The sequence below is a fragment of the Ceratotherium simum genome, chromosome 1 (assembly GCF_057802395.1).
Source record: "Ceratotherium simum simum isolate JZ-2026a chromosome 1, ASM5780239v1, whole genome shotgun sequence".
NCBI classification, from domain to species: Eukaryota; Metazoa; Chordata; class Mammalia; order Perissodactyla; family Rhinocerotidae; genus Ceratotherium; species Ceratotherium simum.
This window is the reverse complement of record NC_141900.1, coordinates 101,891,863-101,910,233: the sequence shown is the minus strand read 5'-3', so window position 1 is coordinate 101,910,233 and position 18,371 is coordinate 101,891,863. Positions and strand designations below refer to the sequence as shown.

Below are 18,371 nucleotides of genomic sequence, written 5' to 3'. Positions count from 1 at the left end.
CTTTTGGCCTCTAGAACCATAAGAGAATAAACGTCTGCTGTTTTAAGTCATCCAGTTTGTGGTGCATTGTTACAGTAGCCCTAGGATATACTAAGTCTGCTTGTCTCAGAACTTTTCAATTCTTTTTCCACTCATTACTCTGATCAGCGCAACCAATAGAATTGATTTTCTTCAGAAGGATGGAGGGGCATCTGTTATCACTCAGATGCTGATATTTTTGCCCTACTCATATAAAATTTAGACTATTTGACTACGTGGGCTTGCCTTCTTAGCCTGCTTTAGGGGTTATTGACATAAATATAAACTTTTCTCAGGGAGCTTTCATTTTAGGGGGAAGACACAGAGGAACACATAATTAAAATTGAGTATAATCAGTGTTTCCCATAAACTTAAGAAAATGCAAAGTGAGAAGGATAAGTATCCACAGAATAATGCTGACTTCATCAAATTTGAGAGGGAAGGAGGACCACATATATTGAAAGCAACATAATATTGGGGAAAACTCACTGGGCACTAGATATGAGCACAAGTTTGCTTTGCCACTTACTACGTGACCCTGGGAATACCATCTAAATTCTCTAAATTCCTCAAGTGCAAAATGAAAAAGTTGGACAGGCTATTCTCTAAGGCAGTGTTTTTCAAACTATCACAGAGATCTATCAGTAGATGGTAATTTCAGTTTGGGGGATCATAATCAGTGTTAAAAAAAGAAATAAGAAAAAGAATGCAAAAAATAGGAAATAAAAAATTGCATCAAGTTCCATACAAAATACAGTTATTATTTCATGAAGCTTTAATTTCAGTTATGTACGTGTGTGTGAGGTGTCTGTGTTTATGTGTCTCTTTGTACCTGGTCAACATAAAATAACTTTCTTTCTGTGACTTACAGTTCAAGTTTTTAAAATACACTGCCCTGACTTCCCTTTAAGCCCCCAAACTACTACTAATCTCTGATAATTAAGTAACTATCACCAGGTGGAATACATTATTATAGGTATATATTTAATTACTTAAAGATATATGTTCAATTTAATGTGCCAAAGTACTATTATCTACAATCAATGGAAAGGGGAGATTTAAAAGTACATGCTTTTAACTGAGATATAAGTAAAATTTATACTTGAACTAAAGACTGATCTTAATTCTGGCATCAACATTAGATTTTAGGTCTTCATCTAAATCTTACCATCTACCTACATTAAACCCAGTTTCTAAAACTGGACTATACCACCATGAGTTCTCATAACATTTCTTTCAAGATACATACTGCTCTAAATGTTTGAATTGCTCTTTGATTTAACATTTTCTGGTAGAGTTCTTATTTTGAATTCAGCTGCTTATGCATCTAGTCCCAAACCATAACTGCTCATTCCTGACTATTCTCAACCTATTGGTCCTCGATTTGGTACCTGCCTCTCAGCAGCATCACATTTTCCTAAGTTAGTCTAGGACATATATTCTAAGAAGCAGGATATTTCTTTTATTATACAGAGGTTTGGACAATCTATCTCCACTATAAAGCCTGTGGATGGTCAGTAATGAATCTTCTCTCTCTTCCTTCTCTATTACAGAAAAAACACCCTGATTTACTCTCCAGAACAGGTTATAAATTTACCTTTCTGTACTGTTGCCTACTATTGTCCTTTGAATGTCTTATATGTCCTCACATTTTCCTTTGGGACATGTGTAAATGTCTTCCTTCCCTTCCCTATTTACAGGGCCCGGTGGCTCACTTTCTGGGCCCCAGAGTATGGTGACTGGGGCAGGGCAGTGCTCACCCAATCTCACGGACTGGGGTGTGGGTCTGTGTGTATCTGCGCTTCCACAGGGGCGCCTGTCTTCCTATGGGAAACTGACCGCACGAGAGTGTTATAATATTAAAACACTTCAAAGATCAGCTGAAATGTCAACAAACTTTGAAGGAGGACTATTAGCAATGCAAATGTGAGCTTCCCGAACTTGTGATAAGCACAATAAACAAAACTGTAAGGGCATTTCTTTTGGCCTTTCTAGGTGAACAGCTCCAGCTATGCTGTAAAAGCCAGTTCTCTTGGGGTTGGGGATAGTTCATACTTTTCTGGTGTGCTAGGCAGCTGCATGGATTGCATTAATCACAGTGACACAGTCGTGGTTGAAGACAGTTTGCAGCTTGCACATTAGTGCCTGGTAAGTCATTACACCTTCACCGCTGCACTTGGTGTTCAACAGCTTTCCACAAGCCATGCTGGGCTCTGGCTTGTAATACCACTCAGGATCCTGCAGAGCAAAGGCGTCCACAGAGCCAGCTCATTGCAACGGACTCCTTTTCTCCTCAAGCCGGTGATGGGTGGGAATTGAGACCTGACAAGAAAGTGTCACTTGCATTTGCCTTTGGAAAGAAGGCTAGCTGACTGCACCCACAGTAAATGGCTGTTTTTCTTCTTGGCTATTACTGCCAATTCTTTTTTCTTATGGGCAGTGACCAGGTACCATCCATTTTATCTGGACCTCAGCTCCACCCCCAGTCCTGGGGAGAAGCTGCTCTCCTTGAAGCTTTTTATGAAAGATCCCTGAATCCTCTTTGGATGCTTTGACTTGCAGCCCAGGGTTAAGCTTCCAGGAGTGTCTACCAGCTTTTCTGGCATCCATCTGACCTGATAGAGTTACACAAAAACTTCCTGATCTTTCCATCCATTAGAATGTCAATGAAGTTACTAATTATATTTCTTGCTAAGAACCGAGTTTCTTTCAAACTCCCTCTTTCTGACAGAACAACCAGCTACCCTGGGCTGTAATTCACTCACTTCTGTGTTTCTAGGTATGAGTTTCTTCTTAAGGATACCTTGAGCCAGACGGATTACTCTCATACAATCCATGGCTTTGGAGAGAGGATTTTTTTTTTTCTGCAATAGACCTAAATATGTATATTTTTCTGTTCTGTGTGGTTCTGATCATCTTGTTTGCAAACTGTGGCTTTTTTTTTTTTCCTGGAGTGGCAAGAATGAAATCCCAGATCCATCATTGAGAATAGTTAGAATGAAAGAAAATTTATAATGAACTTTAAGTAAACCATGACCAAATCTGCATAAACATGGATTTGAGAAGAGTTAATTTTTAAAGGCTGTTGCTATTTTACCCCTCTTTTCCTAGATTGTGAGGCAAATAAACAAATTCTATGTGGAAATGGAACTTACTTTGGTCACTGGTCATTAAGCCAAGAAAGACCATGTTTCCTCTTGAAATCTTAATCATCTCCAGCATTATGAAGAACAAACAAATTTAAGTTTATTTTAAAAATAAATAAGACAGTTCAAAAAAGGAAAGTCATATTCAACTTAGACTCATTGAACTTCCATTGTGTGCAGGGCACTGATTTTGCATTCTGTGAAGGTTCAGTATTTTTCTTTGTAATGTGAGACCCAGGAGGACTGAGAACATCCCACTACGGCTGTGGCGTGCCCCGTCTCTCAGAGCTCTCTCTCCCCACCCACTCTTACAGATGACTTGAGCTTCTCTCTCTAATAAAATCCAAACTACTCAGGCAACAGCTGCTAATAAACAAGAACAATTCCTCCCTCTTTGGAGAATCACCCTTGATCATTGAAGGAGTTCAGGACACGCCACCTCCAAATATGCCACTTTGGCATATTATTTTCAGCTGAAGGCACTTGAAGAACAGCAAACATGGGGAGGGGCTTTCTCTGAACTCCCCATATCTGCCTCAAGACAGACTCTCCAAAAGGAACTCAGTTGTCATCAATCCCCATCCCAGGAGTTTCCTCAACCGGAGAAGATTGACTCACCACAGGAGAGGAGACCCAGACAAATTTTGTCAAAAACTATCATATCTCCCATCTATCCTTTTAAGGGCCCATTCATCTTTCCTAAAAATCATTTACTCTCCCCTAAGAGGCCTCTGACCCTTCTCCCCTTCCTCTATTAAGGTGGTATATATGCTCTCAAATCTCATCATTTTTGGGGTATTCACTTTATTTTCTGTGATGCCCTCGTACACCTAATATTAAAATTAATACATTTGTATACCTTTTCTCCTGTCAATGTGCCTATGGTCAGTTTATTTCATAGACCCAGCTATTGAGCCTAGGAGGGTAGAGAGAAAGTCTTTCCTTCTCTATGCCAATTATTCCTGAAACCAGCTGAAATTTGGACCCTCTCCTGCTAAATTCCCATGGAAAATCTCCCACCATGGCTTATGTTAATGGTCCTCTGGTTGATTTTCTTCCACATAAACCAAGTTATCTGGTTTATTTAGGGGAATATCTTAGCACTTAACTTTCTGCTTCTTCTTGGTCTGCAACCTCCCCGCGTCACTGTCTCTTGAGTGTTCATTCACACTTTGGGATTTTTGTCCATGACTTAAGTAAACCAAAAGGTAAATATGGCAGCACAATGTTAAATGGGCACTGCGCCTTCCCTCCTCCCTAACCTGACCCCTAGTGGCGTGGAAGCCTTTTCACACTAATGTTTTGCTAGAAGCTAGATTTGTTTATCTTGCTGGTGCTCTATTCCTAAGGAGCAGTCAAGGACAAGGTTTACAGACCTCAACTGCCATGTATTCATGTTGTGTGTTTGGAGAGTGAATTAGAAAAATATGGAGAATGGAGAAGGGACTCTTGTAAGTACATCCAAAGTAACCAGGTGGGAAGAGTAAAGAAAATAATTTTTTAAACCATCTTTTGGAATCTGAGCATGTTTGTGATTGGCTATGAGGAAGACTTTTGTTTGTGTGGTTTTTTCCTGACAAAAAACTGTGCCTGAATGCCTTTCCAGATGTTGTAGGCAGGATGGCAGGCTTACACAAATAATTCATTTCTCTTTTTCTTACTCTCACTGTAATCAGCACATTTCCTTTTACTGTCCTAAACGAAAAGCTTTTTGAGTCCTCAAAATTATACTTGACCCTTTTAGACCACAAATTTACTTTGCTTTACAGCTTTCCTGCTTTGCACTGTAAATGGTGAATAATTTAGATACAAATGCACAAAGAAAAAAATTATTACATTTTAGAGTTGAAAAGATCCAGAAAACTTAACTCTTTTCTTTCCTGCCTTCTTAATTATTCCAAATTGATTAAAAAAGATCACATCTTGCTCTGTTTCCTAGAAATTTAAATTTTATGTTACAATTTTATCTATATTTACACCCAACACATTTTCATAGATCTAAATCAGTCAGTGGCAAACAACACGAATCGTTTTGAAAATATTTGCTGTGCTCCTACCAAAAGAAAGAATAGTAAAACCATTATAAAACACCTCCTTAGACGAAAGAATTTTTTCCCATTGATTTGTTTAGCAATTTGGATATAATTCTATGCAATCTATTGAAGCTGGGCAACGCAGAGAAAATATTATGCATTCCGCCTTAACATATTCCTTTTGTGTATTTCAAGAACTATGCCTGGAAGCATCAAACCTTAAATTACTCTGTAATTGGCAGGCAGCAAATACCAATTTCAAGTTCCAAGCAGTGCCAAGGCCAAATAGAAGAAGACATTTATAATGGCCATGCTTAAAAAAAAAGCGTAGCTTGAAGGATTATCTACAAATTGAGCTACATACACAATGTCGCCAACACTGGGGAGAAACAAGAGGAAAAAGAATTTGTTTTCATCAAAGTATTTCATTTTGCAAAATAGCTGAGTATCCATCCTACAACCCTTTAAATATTCTGGCCTATCACAAGTAATTATTTGGAATGGATGCTTAAGAAATTCCAAGCACATTTAAAACAATGGCAGACCAGAAAGGTAATTACTGATTTTAATTTTCCCCATTATGTGTAATAGTTGTCGTAAAAGTACTGGCACAGTACAGACACTTGTCAATTTCCCTCAGCTTGTAAACACGGGCATATGCCTCAACATTATTTTCTTTTCAATTAGGATTTAAAAAAAATCTTGCTTATGGGCAGATGGTCTTGTTAGAAATATGAAATGCTGCTTCTTTCATGTTCTGCCATTTTCATGCCCTTCTAATTGTTTTTAAATAATAACATCTCTACTTTATGTATCATAAACATCTTGAAAAATCAGGAGTCAATGTAGAATAATCATACTACTTACTTATGTTCTGAAACATGGTATTTACTTAATATGAGTGCATACAGCTTACACATAACAGATATGGGCAAAATTTTACATTTTTATATTAAATATTTCTTAAGAATGAAGTTATTATGCTGTTTTGATTTTCAAAATGGTAGAGAGAATAAAAAATAAAAATGAGAAGGCATTATGCTAGATCTTCCTTTAAATAGAAGATCTATTAGCATTTAGAAATGAAAGTAGGACTTCTAGAAGTTATTCTGCATGGAGATTGACAGACCAGGAAAGTCCCACTGTGAGTATGTCTTTATTCCAGAAAAACATTTGATTAAGCTGATCATGATGTCTTTGTTGACATGTTGGGACATGGTTGAGTGATGGAGATGCTAGGTGCAGTCTCCACTTACTGAACTGTTAGAGAGAAACTTCTATTGGCATATGTATCACATGTCTGTTCTTGGCCTTTTTCTGCTTAAGATTATGAGCAACAACTTGGAAGAGACAGTATACTCATGAAATTTGCAGATGAGCTAAACTTAGACATTTTCATATAGCTTTCAGAGCAAGATTAATATGATCTAAATCGATTGGAAAAATAAAATAATAATATATAATCCAATAGGATTAAGTGGAAAAATTTCTGGTTTAAATTCAAAGTACGTAATAGAGATATATGACTGGACATCATTTCATGTAAAAATAATTAGAAGACTTTACACAAATATGCCATCTGTGCCAGCAGTGAAATAAATGAAGTTGCATAAAAAGTTAATCCACTATTGGCATGCATCGGAGGATCTGGTGTCCAAAACAAAGCAAGATGTGTATAGTTCTACTGTATTCATCCCTAATCAGGACACAGTGAATGTCTGTATTTATTTCTGGTTGCCAGAAGAACCACTGGCAAATGTGATGGTGTCAAGGAAAAGTAAGATTCCAGAACTACTATGGGAACTGGGGATTTTCAGTCTAGAGACATCTTAAAGAAGACTTGACAGTAGTTTTCGCATACTTGAAGGGCTGGGAAATAAGAAGTGTATGCTTTTTGTATTTTTCTCTGCACAAGGCAGAGCTAGAATTACTGAGTTAGAGGAAGACAATTGTGACTCAAAGGAAATATGAACCCTCTAACACATTGATCAATGCTCTGAACTGCTGCATGAGATACTGAGATATCTAAACAGGCTTCCAGAGTATCTGGTTGGAATGCCATGGACAGATTTCCTGTAAAGGGTGGAAATTCAGGCGGGATGATCTCAAATTATGTATGATTTGATGATTTCTCCTCTTAGGCAACCTGACTTAAGAGTTATCAGAAAACATTTACCCATTATTTTTTTGTTTTTGATTTGCTATACAAGGAAAGGTTTAGTTCTACAGTGACCTTAACTATTTCAATGTTATTTAAGATTCCAGTGTCACTGGGAAATCTATCAGAGTTGGTATCTACTGGCCTGTTGCTGACTCAGTTAGCACAGGAAACAGGTGGGTTAAAAGGGCAGACTACTGTAGGAGGCAAGTGCTCCATTTAGTGCTGCCCTTCTTACATTGGACCTTGAACCTCTAGGACTAATTTTCTAGACGTGCTCTAGGCTCTGCTGAGACTTAAGGACATATAGAATCCCAGAAATAGCAGGGAGGTCCTGTGTCAGATCGAAGAGAAAAGGTGATGCTATGTGAACCAGACTTGTCTTAAAAGCAGATAAACTACAATGGTGAACTAACCTGGACAGCCAATGTTCAGAAAAGTACGGCCAAAAAAGAGTCAATCGTCGGGTTCTTAAGTAGACATGGTCACATTAGCAAAGAACTTACACTCTTTAAACACATCAGGATAGCTGGCTCTGCTGCAATGCAATAATCCAGCATAATCACTTAAATCCTAAAACTATATATTCACCCAGGGAAGGGCGATGGTTTTAAATGCAGCAACAACTGAGCAATAAATGGTACTGACTTTAAATGTCCCTTGTTTGTGGGGACATTCAATCACAACTCATCCTTTTATAGTAATTACTGAATCTTAATGTGTCACATTTGGACTCATTAAAAACATACTAATTACATTTTAATCTTGTAATCAAAATAAGAGCAAACCTGGCAATTGAGTGAGTAGGAACTCTGATAGAGAACTGACATGTTTGTGTACCCACTGTCATTCACCGAGGGTTTGTTTATAAGACACATAGCTATTTCCTGTCTGCTTAGTTCTCTGGGGAGAGACAGTCCGTTGGCCATGACAACATTTCTGTGAGCGTTGTCTAGAAAATTGTATGTGTTACGAATAATATTTTAGTGCTGGCAGGAGAGAAGAGAGGGCTATTTCCAGAAAGGCTGCTGAGAATCCCGGTGTGAGGTAGATCTCTCACTCTCAACAGCCATTTTATTTACCTTGCAAATTCTACATGTGCAATCCCTAGTTTACAAATAAGTCCATGGCCCCTGCAATCTCTTCCAGGGTCTTTCTCTTCCACTCATGAGATGCTTCATGACACAGCCTTCCTCAAATTCTCCTCCCTAGCCCCTGGTACAGTTACTGCTCCCAGGTGGTACAGTAGGGGAACTACTTCTACTTCTATCCCTCACATTTTGGCTACTCTCAGTGCCAGGCTGCGGGTGGGCAGGAGCGTACATCAAGGAAGGCATACACAGTTTCTTGCCAGAAAATTATTGGGGTAATTCCAGCTAATAATATCTCAAAACCAACTCTGGAAATGATAAATTACTCTTTCACAATAGAAATATAAGATAACTTATAAGTTTCTCTTTTATACCGGTTGCTTCAAGTATTATAACTAAGACCATTATCGGGACTTATAGTTAAATGGTATAGTAATTTATTTGTTTCATGGGTTTTTCTAAAAGATTTTCTCTTATGTTTAGAGACTCACACTCAGTGAAGTTGGTTTTCAAGAACAGATTGTACTCACCAGTGCCTGTGAGCTTTACTACGCCTTTTGTTTTCCCCCACCAGAGGCAATAAAGTCTGGACCACTACGTAGATTGGTAAATTTGGGTGTTAAATTGCTTCGAGAATCATTTTGAAGGCTCTGATCATCTTCATTTTGAAGAAATTGTGTGGAAAAGCAAAATTTATAGCTTTGAAGGACACTAAAGGTGACTCAGGTTAAACTAAATAACTCTCAGACCCAAGTGGGAAAAGGAAGAAAACTTTTTTGAATGGGGTATTTATTTACATTGCCTTTTAAGTCCACTGTGTGTGTGTGTGTGTGACTGGAAATGGACAGTTGCCTTGACTTTTGATCAGAATATGATGCTATTTCAAAAACTCCTTCATTATTCATCTCAATGCATTTAAACATCTCCTCTTTATGTTTTCAGTTTCCCTGCTTGAACTATAGGCACAGGACCACAAAATTCTATATGGGTAGTCACTAGAGGATTCAGATAGATTTCATGACTCTCTTTATCTAATAGACTTAAAATATATGGATTCGTAGGGGAGCAGAATTTGCCATTCCAAAATGTGTCTCTTTGGCTTGATTACTTTTAAGAACAAAAGACTCACGAAGAACTTTGACCTTCCTCCTAACTGCCTAAAAGAATTAAATAGAAGGCCTGTTCCAAGAAGGAGCTAATACCATAGATAACCACAGTACAAGATGAACTAGGTGTGGTAGACAGTGAGGAACCTAGCAAGGCCCCTTTGATCAAAGTCCTCTCCATGCCCCACTGTCTCTGCATGGTATGGCAAATATTTGCTTACTAAACATTTGCTTGTCCATCTCCATGTGAATTGACTATCCTCTTTGAAGTCCCAAACAACTACCCCCAACATTGTCTTTCGCCTGCAGCTGAAGATGGTATGTAAGATAGTGGCTTTGGCCATTTTGGTGAGTTACTCAGTTTTCCTGGGTCTTTCCCATGTTCACATGTTATCAAACTTTGTTTGATTTTCTCTTGTTAATCTGTCTCATGTAAATTTAATTCATATAACAGTCAGAAGAACCTAGAAGGGTAGAGGAAAATTTCTTCCTTCTCTACAGCTTTTTAGTTAAATGCAAGTAAAATATTATCTGCTTCCTCCTCCCTCCTTTTTTGGTTCCTGATACATATTTAATTATATGATTATATTTTATGTTAACATCTTTTTATTGATTCCAAAATTTGTATGTCGTATGTGATGAAGGGTAGCTTATTGCACATATATTTAGCCAATGAATATTAAAGATAAATGAGCCCTTGAGCTAGAGAAAATGGGCATGTGAAATGATAAAGTCTAATAGTGAAAGTGGGATGAAAGTTGTGAAGCAAAATTAGGGTTTTCAGATAGTAACCTTGGCTCCAGAAGGACTCAGTGATGAGCAGGCACTAACCTCCAGTTGGGCTGGGCATGTGATCAGCCAGGATCCCACACACGAGAGTCAATGCTCTCATGTTTCTTTTTAACAGGAAAGCTAGAGAAACATAAGGGCCCCAGGTTATTAGTGTTTGGTGAAAAGTGAAATACAGTCCTGGAATCTGACCTACTTGAGATTCACATGAGACCTACTTTTTGAAAGGAATATGGGTACTTTATAAATTGTACAAATTTAGAGTATTCACTAAAAAACCAAACCAAACCAAACTAAACCAAAACTCTACTTAATTTACACTACCATTTCTTACCAATTAAAACTAGCCACACTTAAAGTTAGAAGGTGTGATTTAAAATTCCCATTCTCTGAGTCTGCTCTTGTGTCTATTAGAAACCTCTGTCTAAAGCATCTGTGCTCACCTCTGTGGCCCAGAATTGGGATTTTTTTTCATATGACTTCAGTGTGGATAAACCAAGTACCTTACTTTCTAGCAATTATTCTCACAGGGTCTGGGAGAAGACTAAAAACAGAAAGATATTTAATAAAAAAACATTTAGATTGTAGGAGTATAAATGTGGAGGCTATTAAATAAAAATATTACTTTAAAAATTTAAATCTAAATCATTCTGGCCAATTTCTAATTCAGATTTTGAGCGCTGCCTCACCTCTTTTATCATTTGTAGGAGTTTATCTATAAATATTTAGTATTTATAGTCTAGATACTAATCTTTTGCTATGTAGTTATCTTCTTCTAATCTATTATTTGTCTTTCACATTTACCTACTGTGATATTTGTTATATGAATATTTTAAAATTTTGATGAGGTCCAGTTTATTAATATTTTCTGTATGGGTTTTTCTTTCCTACCCAGATGTCATAGGGGTATTACCTACATTTTCCTTTCATATTTTTAAAGTTTTGTCTTTTAATATATGTAAATTTCCTTTTTTTTTTACACTAGGTCTATAATTTCTCTGAATATTTTTTTGTTTGAGGAGGAAGAATCTATTTTATCTTTTCAAATATTGAAATCCAATGAATCCAACATCATTTATTTTCCCTTCCCCAATATTTCCTCATAGATCCTTTTAATATCCAAGTTCTTTTATGTATAGATCGGTTTCCACACTGTTTATTCTGTTTAGTAATCGATTTGTCTCATTGGTTCTAGTACTGCAGGCTTAAATACGGTAGCTCAGTGTATAGTAAGTCTGGTGTCTGGTAACAAAATACTTGCCTCCATTTCTTCCTCTGTTTAATATGCATCTTTTTATGAGTGGTGAAAGTCAGCTCTAATTTTAGAAAAGGACTTATGATGCAGAGAAAGAAATCAATGATAACAGCTCACAGTTCTCATCTCTACCCAGGAACTGGTGTTGTGGAAATGAAATGAATTTGGAGTCAGACATGGGGTCAAAACTTAGCTGCCAGTTTGAAGCTGCAAGACGAATAGAAAGAGAGTTGCCCCTGTCGAAACTCACCTCCCTCACCTGAGAAATGGGAACAACGCACTTACCTCCGAGGACTGTCATGAGGATTAACTACGGTAAAGAGAAAAGGCACCTTGTGTGTGGCGGGTGCTAGTTAATGGTAACTACTTTTATGATTATCATCATCACCATTATTATACAGTATGATGTAAAGAGGACTAGAGCCTCTAATCCAAAATCCCTCTTATCTCATGTTGCTACTGAAATATCAACCTCCAAGTCATGGGAAAAAAAAAATCTGTGAAGTCATTAACACCTTAATGGGGTTTAGGAGATAAGAGTTTGATGTTGCTTTTTAGTATCACCCAGGGAATTAGGATACACACCCATGAATTGTTTTATGGAGTGGACTCACAGGACCTGAAACATGGGGGTCTGCTCCAGGAAGTAAGGTTTACTTCCTGAGAAAGGAGTGCCCATGGCAGCACAGGAAGAGAATGAGAGAGTAGAGTGTCTGCAAGACCGGAATAAGGCACCAGAATGGGTCATCTGAGGGTTCGGATGACCAACAGCCATAGCAAGCATCCACCCTCCAGCTGTACCTCATTATATCATTTGTGTACCATACATATGTCGGCCATAATGAGATCTGAGTGTGTGTTGCTCAGTAATGGTCAAACTGTAGGCAACCACTGCACTTCGGAAGGTGTTATGCTGGGTGAATGTAAATAGATGGGAAGCCAGGGAAGACAATTTAAAGAGCTTCATGAGAAAACATGAAAAGCATGGAGACTTGTTTAAGGGCATGGAAACTTGAATAAGAACAAAAAAATTCTAGACGTAGCTGGTCGCAGGATTCACAAACCAACCAATCTGGTTCTGTCTTCTGATTTTTTCCACAATTCAGGCAAGACTGGCCTGCCACACACGTCCTCTTCCTAAGTCAAGCAGCGAGGGATCTAAGAATAAAGGCCCGGAGCAAAGTCAGATCGGTAGGAATCACTGTGGTGCTGGTGATTGGAGAGGGGGAGGGATGCCGCTTGACACCACAGAAAATACTGGCAGAGATGAGGCAGATCTTGCTTGGTAATTTGATGCCTCCCCTGCCCTATAGCAATGGGTTCAAGACTATCCATGGCTGCCAAAGCTTGTTCTAAGGCATTCATTCTTTTGTTTTATTTTCTGTATCAAAGGAGCACAGAAACCCGCAGAGCTACATTTAGGAAGGAAACAGAAAGGCAACAACTGTGTCTCCTATTTTGAGTACTGTGTCCCTAAAATCAGTGTTTGCATGTCAAGAGTGCTTAATTTAATAGACCTATGCTGATTATCAAGAGGTGAGGGGGTGCAGCATTGTTTTTTTAATTTTGTTTCAAGAAGAGAGATTTGAAGAAAGAAGAGAAAAGGAGAGACATGTATTTATTTTATTCTCAAAATGAGGAAGGGGAGAGATAAATGAATACATGTAGTCATTTCATAGTTGAATGAAGCAAAACCAACTCCAGGAGACCTTCTCAACAGTACCCTTTATCATTCCACGTTGAGCTGTTTATTCTCTTTTGTATTCACACCCCAGGATGCTGCAAACAAAAAAATTCGCGTCTCTAATACCTTACCCTCTTTTACAACCAGTCCCCCTTTGCCTTTCATATTAAACTGATAAGAACAGAAACTACACTTGATCTTAGCCAAAAGGCCAAGAAGCAATGTCTGCCTTTCAGAGTAAGCCATACCTGAGTGACCACCCTTCTAGCAATACCCACTCACCGTTGGTAACAGGTCAAGATCCACTGTCCGTAATAGGTGACTATAGAAAAATACTCTGTGCAGAAATACAACCCTGGAAAAGAGACTGGATCTGTGTGCCCAGATTGGTGATCCAAAATCACATCTTCTTTTTTATTTGCTTTCCCTAAAAAGACTTGCTTTTTAAATAAATTTATTATCAAGACCTAATGTGCTAAGATAGAAGTCCTTATGTTTAACCATTTTAGTGTTAATTAGAAAAAAATCAAAGAGCACAAGAAAGGCCAAGTTATTTAATTTGTTTGAGAAATTTTTTTTTATCCTCTCAACAAGTACACTTTCAGTCGAGCTTTTACTAGATTCAAGTTAAGAGAAAAGTTTTATGAAGCTAAGTGAGGAATGAAAATAAGGGTTTACAGCAAGTGTAATGTTGCATCTTTTCTAATAGCCTGATGTCCTGTATGCTACAGTGCATACATGATTTTCAGATAAACACATCTACGACTAGGAGAGAGGGCAAGTGTACAGATGGTTTTTTAACAATTTAGAACAAAAGAGGTATACTAAGATTTTTTTCTAACTTATTAGATGAAAAATAATATTATTCTAAAATGAAGTTTTCATTTTAATCACAAATTATACGCCTAGAACAAAAGGGCGAGAGCATAAATAAATTCACTGGATATTTATAATTGTTCTAAAAGTAGCTAAAAATATAGAAGGATACAATTTAATCAGTAACCTTGAATCATACTTCAAAATATATTTCTTTTCAACCCTGTTTTAACATAATCTTGTAAACAATTTCAGTTATACTTCACCTTGGAGTTGACCAAAAGGTGGCATAAAATCCAATTTTGAGCTGATGCAAATAAATACAGACTACTAAGATTGGCCTGAGTATTTTTTTTTTAACATTTCTTGTTTTTTTTTTAATTTTAATTTTAATTTTTTAATTTTTTGTTTATTGCAGTAACATTGGTTTATAACATTGTAAAAATTTCAGGTGTACATCATTGTACTTCTATTTCTGCATAGATTACATCATGTTCACCACCAAAATACTAATTACAACCCATCACCACACACATGTACCGAATTATCCCTTTCACCCTCCTCCCTCCCCCCTTCCCCTCTGGTAACCACCAATCCAATCTCTGTCCCTATGTGTTTGTTTATTGTTGTTATTATCTACTACTTAATGAAGGAAATAATACGGTATTTGACCTTCTCCCTCTGACTTATTTCACTTCGCATTATACCCTCAATGTCCATCCATGTTGTCACAAATGGCTGGGTTTCATCGTTTCTTATGGCTGAGTAGTATTTTTTAAAGAAAGATTTATCCAAATCTTTTAAATAAAAAGAATGACTTCGCATCAGATTACTGGTCAATGTAAATTTCTAAACTGTATGGCCAAAAACATATCTAAATGTTCTACCTAAATCAGCTCCAAAATTCGTTAAAGTCAGTCAGTCATTCCAAATGTGTCTGTAATTGTCTTGCAAATTTAAATGCAACAGGAGGGGAAAAGAATTTATCCAGTATAGAGCTGGATAACTTACAGATCTATATGTATTTCTAGCAGTCAGGTATTTGGGGAGGGCACTATGCATACTGGGAATAGGATATTAAATCAGCTTTTCATCTGCTGGGCTTCCTTCACAAGCTGCCTACAAGAACCTGCTATGTTCATAGACTGAGATGTATACCCCTGCCATTTTGTGGTAATGTGTGGTTATTGAGAACCAAAGTTCATGACTCCAAAACTGGAGATTATATTTATATCTGTAATTTCCTCTGGCCTCCTAGGTAGAAAACCTTGAACTAGATGCTTTAGATCCCTTCTGCGTTTGAAAGTGTAAACTTTATGGTTTAATTCACTTACTGTTCATCACCACGTGTAGGCTTTCCATCATACGGTGATTTTGAAACCTCAGAGCTTGGTGACTTTTGATAACTAAGGCCAGCTACCTTAGAGAATCTCAGACATAGCAACACATCAATTAATTTCATATTTTTGAGGAAGAACTGAGTTCTAACTATGGGCCACTATACCAGGTAAAGAAACAGAGGCTCTGAAAGACTAACAGCTTAAAGACCACACAACCAGTAGGTGGCACATTCAGTACTCTTTCAATTATATGTCAAAACCACTTCATATAAAGAATCATAAGTTGCCCATTTAAATTGCATAAATACAGATTATACAAAACAGGCACACTGGCTGGAAAACCACTGATCTGACTAGTGTAGGAAATTGCTTAAGAGGAAAATAGCGCAGTGGCCAAGAGCTTGACTCTGGGGACCGCTTACTGCATGCTGAAGAGAAAACTCCCCGGGGGGTACCCGTAGTCATATCTGAATTGGGAAAGAGCTTTTCTGCATTTAGTTTAACATTTCAAAGTTTATTGGTCAAACATAGCTGAAATTCTGAAGATACTGCCTGTGTGCAAAGGGATGTCTTGGGTTCAGAAATTTATTTTGAAAGAATGATGATATTGGCCAATTTACCAGCCTATGCCTGCCAACTCTTTTGAACCTAAAAACTGTTTGACTTATTCCACAATATTTGAAATCATGTTTATTCCACTCTTCTAAACCTTAGAGTAACTCAAACTTCTTTTTTAACTTTATTTAACTACTAATGTCCACAGTATTTCTACCATTCTAACCAGACCAGAGTTTTTCTAGGTGTGGCATACGTTGCTGCCACCAATCATATCAGGTTGGATATGACCAGGGGAGAAGGCCAGTGGAGAGGACAATACCTGTTTGGGGGAACAGAACCTTGTCCATTTGCCTTGCTTAAAAAAGTCTAAAGTTAAATATAATAAATATAATACACAGATATTATATTTATCTTTGAAGGAGTTTCTTTTACTCTTTATAACATGTACAGTTGTTTTATTGTCTCATTATAGTAAATATTAAACCTTGAAAACTCTGCTGTGATTATGTAGGAGCTGAATTTGGAGATGAATGTCAATTTAAATTGGTTTCTCTGGCATTTATTAGTAATTCAATTTTACTCTGTGTAATTAATTACGGTATTATAAATAATTCAAATTAGAGAGGAAATATACTCTTGAGACATCTCCAAATCATCAAAAATACTTTTAAATATGTCAACCTGTCTTAAGAGCCAAAAAACTCTGTGTCTTATTACATGACTTTGAATCAATAAAGTATTTTAAAAACACTATTTTTTCACGTAGATTTCTCGTCCTCAGTTTTCCTTTATAAAATCTTTTCTTCCCTCTTTCTCATTTTTTGACATTTATCCTAAATATTCACAAGATAAACTTTGGTACAAGGATTATGCAAACTTTTCATGGACTACAATCTGTATACCAATCAATCAAACTTTAATTTTAATTTGGAAAAGATGTAATTATATGAAGATCATAGTGATTTGATACGTTCAACATGTAAAAAGCTGTTGACTTTAATTTTCTTTGAATTTTGACTATTCGCAATATCTTTGGTCTACAAATATCAGATCTTGAACAAACTTGAGGAAGTATATGACAAAGGATTAAAAAGCATAAATCAAACAGATCAGATAAACTTCGATAATTTTACGGACTGCTTTTCACATTTTGTTAGGGAAGAAAAAGGCATTTCTGTTATATTCCTATTATGAACTCACTAAATATTTGAAGTCCTAATCTCTGAAATCTGTGGTTTCAATGCTGTGCTTCATGCAGCACTGGAGGTTTCATACAAGTCTTAAATGTCCATTGTTGAGGACGCACATAGGATGTGCATAGTTGGTGGAGCTCTTAACCACTCTCTCCCTTCACCTCAAGATGCTCCATTTTACTCTCATTTCATATTGGACTTTCAACCAGGGTTTCATTTGAAGAAGATACACCCAGCTCAAAGAACATCTGCATCTGATTTAAATTTCAAGTCGAGGATAATTAAATAGATTTGTTCTCACAATATCACCATCTCTAAATACTTCCATGTACTATTTAACTTTTTTTCATCATTAAGATAAAATTATCTCAGTGTGAAAAGGCTACATGCTATATGATTCCAACTATATGACATTCTGAAAAGGCAAAACTATGGAGGCAGTAAAAAGATCAGTGGTTGTCAGGGGTTGGGGGGAAGGATGGATGAATTGGGGGAGCACAAAGGATTTTGAAGGGCAGTGAAACTGCTCTGTATGATACATGGTGGATACATGTCATTATACATTTATCCGAACTCATAGAATGTACAAAACTAAGAGTGAACCCTAATGCAGACTATGGACTTTGGGTGATAATGGTGTGTCAGTGTAGGTTCATCATTGTAACAAATGTACCACTCTGGTGGGGATGCTGATGGCGGAAGAGGCTGTGTAGTGTGGCAGGAGGGAGTATAAAGGAACTCTTGTACTTTCCATTCAATTTTGCTGCGAAACTAAAACTGCTCTAAAAAATAAAGTTTATTAAAAAATAAAATTGGCTTATTTGTAGTATTATGTGAAGTATTTATCTGCACAATTAACTTCTTAGAATTTCTTATATTTCCAAAAGTTTGCCAATGAATGATGGGACCTACAGTAAAAAACAAAAAAAAAGCTGGAAATTCATGGTAGAGTAAGACTCTGTACTGCCTCTCTAGAGAGCAAGAGCCGCTGAGAGTTAATGGGAGGCTGTGGCGACGTCCCTGGGGGTTTACAGGGACCCAAGGTGACGGCTGTAACTGGTAAAGAAGGACAACTAAGCTGTAAAGAGGAGACCTGGTTTGGAGTCATGACAGCCATGACTTACGATCACGGGACTACAGGCTCCCGGGAATGGAAGTGTGTTCTTCACGACGACAGAGAAGAA

At 37.2% G+C, this 18,371-nt stretch overlaps 1 protein-coding gene and 1 pseudogene across 1 annotated transcript in view; both read right to left on the bottom strand.

The window, feature by feature from the left end:
• CNTNAP2 (contactin associated protein 2) overlaps positions 1 to 18,371 on the bottom strand; it is a 1,356,851-nt gene that overhangs the window by 375,316 nt on the left and 963,164 nt on the right. The gene's annotated exons all lie outside the window — the stretch shown is intronic.
• Positions 13,386 to 13,503, bottom strand: LOC147918313 (U2 spliceosomal RNA; annotated as a pseudogene).